The following is a 5037-nucleotide window of genomic DNA, read 5'->3' as shown; positions in this document are numbered from 1 at the left end:
GATTGTGGAACTTTTAGAATCAGTATCAATCTGAAAGAAACAAAGCCACGAGCAGCAGTGAAATTTCTTGGATTTATCGTGAAAGGGGATTTTTATGAGTGTCTTCAAAACTTCCCCGTTTTTCTATTTATTTATTTATTTGTTTGTTTGTTTATTTACCTTATTTTTTGGCTGCGTCGGGTCTTAGTTGCAGCACACAGGATCTTCCTTGAGGCGTGCGGTCTCTTTGTTGTAGCGCTCCGGCTTCTATCTAGTTGTGGTGCGCGGGCTCCTGGGTGCGTGGGCTCTGTAGTTTGCGGCACACAGGCTCTCTCGTTGAGGCGCGCGAGCTCAATAGTTGTGGCGTGCGGGCTTAATTGCCCCGCGGCATGTGGGATCTTAGTTCCCCAACCAGGGATCAAGCCTGAGTCCCTTGCACTAGAAGGCGGATCCTCTACCACTGGACCACCAGGGAAGTCCCCACCCGCCCCACCCCCGCACCCCTGTTTTTCTGTTTATCTGTTGATTCATATGAAAGAAACTTTTCTAAATTAAAGTTAATAAAAACGATTCTTGGATCAACTATACGGACAGATTTATAAATCTAGTTATGCTTTCCATTAAGCATGAAAATATGAATAAGATCAATTCTGATGAAGACATGAGAAATTTACAGCAGTTGAGACACAAAAACACAAAGTTATTATGCATTTCGGTGACAGACCAATATGTAGGTATAGGTTTTACTCCTTTCTTCTAAAAACTATACCAGTGTAATTAAAAATCATTAATCCGTTAATTTTTCTTTTGTCCTAGAATATTTTTTTTTAATTTAATTAATTAATTAATTAATTAATTTATGGCTGTGTTGGGTCTTTGTTTCTGTGCGAGGGCTTTCTCTAGTTGCGGCGAGCGGGGGCCACTCTTCATCGCGGTGCGCGGGCCTCATCGCGGCCTCTCTTGTTGCGGAGCACAAGCTCCAGACGCGCAGGCTCAGTCGTTGTGGCTCACGGGCTTAGTTGCTCCGCGGCATGTGGGATCTTCCCAGACCAGGGCTGGAACCCGTGTCCCCTGCATTGGCAGGCAGATTCTCCACCACTGCGCCACCAGGGAAGCCCCTAGAATATTTTTTAATATTTTTATTTCCTCATATTTTCACTGGCATTTCTATGTTTCTTTTCTGGGCCATTATTATCATTCATAACATTTCATGAGTATTTCTGAAAAGAATGGTATCATATACAGGAGGAGAGTCTGTTCAGGGTCTTGGATGCCCTAAGTAGGACACTGAGAAGGATGCAACCTTCAGTAGTATTCCTGCCCAAAATGTATCATCTGATTCTGATCGTGAGGAAACATCAGACAAACCGAAATTGAGGCCATTTTACAAAATAACTGGTCCATGGAATCTTTAAAAATGTCAAGCTCAAGAAAAACAAAGAAAGGCTCAGGAATTATTTCGGAGTGAAAGAGACTTAAGAGATATGAGAGTTAAATGCAATGTGCCACTGTGGACTGGATCTTGGACTAGGAAAGAATAGTTATAAAGGACATTAATGGAATAGTTGACAAAATTTGAACATGAACCATGGACTAGACAACAGAATTGTATCAGTACTCAATTTCCTGGTTTTGATGATTGTATTATTGTTCTTTAAGAGACTATTTTTGTTCTTTGGAAATTACCTCTGAAATATTTAGTGGAAAGGGGGCAGGATGTCACTATATGAGTGATTGTGTGTGTGTGTGTGTGTGTGTGTGTGTGTAGATATAGGTACCGAGAGATAGATATAGAAAGAGATAGAAAAACAGAGTGAATGAGGCAAAATGTAAACAACTGGTGAATCTGGCTAAAGGACATTTGGGAGTTTCTTGTACTATTGTTGTAACTTTTTTGTAAATTTGAAATTATTTCAAAATTAAAATTTACCCCCCACACCAAACCAATAAAGCCTAAACAGGTTGAGCTGGACTCAGTGGTATGTGGCGTAAAGAAAAGCCGATGACACTGAGCCACCTATTATGGGTGAATAGAAAATGGGAGAGAGAGAAAGACAGGGGGTGGAATATATCAATTCAGCAGGAAGAATTGGGGGAAGGTGATGAGGAGGCTGTGGACCAGTGGAATCTCAGACTCCTGAAGGATAATCAGGGAAGGACAGAGCAAGCTGCTGGATATGTGGTCCTGGTGCTGGAGGGACCTATCAGGGTGGAAGAAGTAACCTTGTGCAAGTCCTGGGAAGATGGAAAAAATTACACGGAGAAGAGAGAACTGGGGACGAACCGTAAGGAGACCAAGATTTAAGAGCTGGCAGAGGAAGAGAGGTCAGCAAAATAAATAGGAAAGGAGTAATCAGAGAGCTAAAGGGAGAGTTAAATGGCAGAGATGTCACAGAAGTCAAGGAAGGTGAGAATGTCAAGCAGGAGAAAGCAGTCACTGGGGACAAATGTCATGAAAAGTCAAACAGGATAAGGACAGACTTTTACAGTGGATTCCAGCAAGCAGTTACCGATACACTCATGAACATACCTATGAAAACTCAGGAAAGGATAAAAATTCATTAAGACATCAAAAACCAGGGTTGGAAATCAAGCCATGATTGGAATCAAGACTTCATACTTATTAGAAAGTGACAGAAGTGGGCTTCCCTGGTGGCGCAATGGTTAAGAATCTGCCTGCCGATGCAGCGGACAGGGGTTCGATCCCTGGTCTGGGAAGATCCCACGTGCTGCGGAGCAACTAAGCCTGTGGGCCACAACTACTGAGCCTGTGCTCTAGAGCCCGCGAGCCACAACTACTGAAGCCTGCACGCCTAGAACCTGCGCTCCGCAATAAGAGAAGCCACCGCAATGAGAAGCCCGCACACTGCAACGAAGAGTAGCCCCGGCTTGCTGCAACTAGAGAAAGCCCGTGTGCAGCAACAAACACCCAACGCAGCCAAAAATAAATAAATAAAATAAATAAATTTATTAAAAAAGAAGAAAGTGACGGAGTTGGATTAAGAAGTGGGATTCGCAAGCCACAAGTGATATTTGATAGGAAAGGGTAAACTGTAAATATCCTTCCCTCTCTGTCCCTGGGTCAGACACTTAAGGTATGTCGCAACAAGAAAAAAGGGGCAGCTGTGTTTCTAAGGCATGAATGCTGCTTTTGGGGGAGCCAGAGTGCTGTCTCCCCTCCTCCAAATCAGTCCTTTAAAACAAATCCATACAAAAACTGCAAGTCCTAGAAAATGACCAAGTAGGAAGTGGAGGGAGGGACCTGGGAGTGCATTGTATCCTGAATTGGGGGATTCTGGTTAATACTTTTTTTCTTTCTCTTTTACTTTATGTGTTAATTTTAGTCATGTATTATAATAAGAAAAGAGAGATATTAAAAATAATTATACAGGGCTTCCCTGGTGGCGCAGTGGTTGAGAATCTGCCTGCCAATGCAGGGCACACGGGTTCGAGTCCTGGTCTCGGAAGATCCCACATGCCACGGAGCAACTGGGCCCGTGAGCCACAATTACTGAGCCTGCGCGTCTGGAGCCTGTGCTCCGCAACAAGAGAGGCTGCGATAGTGAGAGGCCCGAGCACCGCGATGAAGAGTGGCCCCCACTTGCTGCAACTAGAGAAAGCCCTCGCACAGAAACAAAGACCCAACACAGCCATAAATAAAATAAATAAATAAAATTTGAAAAAAGAAAATGCTCCCTATTAAAAAAAAAAAAATTATACATAAGTTTGGTAAAACGCCTTTGTGAAAATGCCTGGGGAAAAAAAGATTGGAGGAGCATACAACAAAATAGTAGTTACCAAAGGAGATTTTTCCCCTCTTCCTTCAACTTTTATGTAGATTCAAATGTTTCTGTCATAAGCACGTGTTGCTTTTATAATGGAATGAAATAAGCATACATTTTTAAAAGGAGAAGGAAGTTTAAAAGTGTCTATGAACTTGGAGATTGGTGAAAGAATTGTTAGTCAAGGGATAGGATGGGGGAAGCAGAAGTGCAGTTAGTTCCTATGAATAATCGCTGACATTTCTAGAGCACTTTCTGTTTTGCAACGTGTTTTTACAAACATTATCTCATTTTGTAGACTGTGCTGGCTGGCTGCGACCCGGGTCAACTCCATCACTGCCGCACATGGGAGACCTCCCTTGGGGTCTGCAGTGGGTGCTGCAGTGGGTGCTGGCCCAGCTCACGTATTGATAACAATAACCACTAAAGTGGCAAAAGTGCCTGGTACTCAGCTCATGCTCACACAAGTCCTATGAAGTGGGACATATTATTAAGTCATCTTCACGTTGTGGATGAGGAAAGCGTGGCACAGAGAGGTTAGGGAACTCGCCCAAGGTCACACAGGACGCGGATTTGGGCTCAGAGAGTGTGGCTCCATAGCTCCTCTGCACTCCCTGGACGCTCTGAGCCTCCGTAAGGCCTGCATCCCAGCACCTTCCTAGCCCCCCAATCCTCCCAGCCCCCTCCCAGCCCTGCTCTATTCCCGGGTTGTGCAGTGGTAGCCCTGAGGCTCTATTTCGTCCCCACCTGCACCATGCAGGGCACCAGGAACACCGGGGTTGCACACGTGCCTCAGTTCTCAGATCCCAAGAGCTCTCTGGGGTTCCCTTCTCAGGGGCCCTTTAGCATTCTAAGCTTTGTTTTTGCTGCCCCTCTCTGTCTCCTCTCCCTCCCCTCATTCCCGGGGTGGTGGGTGCAGAGGTGGTGTCTTTTCTAGTCTCAGGGATTATCACATGTTCTCTTAAATCTTTGGTCTTAGGTCTGGGCCTAGGGTTTTGACACAAAAGTCCAGAACTTAAGCCCTTGTTATCCCTGTTATTACGTCATCCCTTCCCAGAGGCACTAACCACAGGAGTGCCCTAGCTAACTGAATTATTAAGCGCAACAAATATTTATCAAGTGCCAGCTATGTGCCAGGCACTGTTTTAGGCACCAGGCATAAAACTGTCAATCAAAATCTGATGGAGGAAGGACTGAGGGCACAAGGGCATTTTGGTGGGGGAAAACCCCTCAGTTAATGCTTCAGAATGCTATCCCGCCCTGATTCTAAGCACCC

At 44.6% G+C, this 5037-nt stretch overlaps 1 long non-coding RNA gene across 1 annotated transcript; it reads left to right on the top strand.

Moving 5' to 3' along the window:
• Positions 1-483: 483 nt before the first annotated feature.
• Positions 484-3669, top strand: LOC309607130. Its single transcript, XR_014232267.1, has 2 exons — positions 484-788; positions 1095-3669. It is a non-coding gene; the product is annotated as an uncharacterized lncRNA (long non-coding RNA).
• The last annotated feature ends 1368 nt before the right edge of the window (positions 3670-5037 follow it).

The sequence above is a fragment of the Balaenoptera borealis genome, assembly GCF_965194805.1.
Source record: "Balaenoptera borealis genome assembly, chromosome: 1".
In the NCBI taxonomy this organism is placed as follows: domain Eukaryota; kingdom Metazoa; phylum Chordata; class Mammalia; order Artiodactyla; family Balaenopteridae; genus Balaenoptera; species Balaenoptera borealis.
Note: the sequence above shows the minus strand (reverse complement) of the source record. Positions and strands in the feature narration are given on the sequence as shown.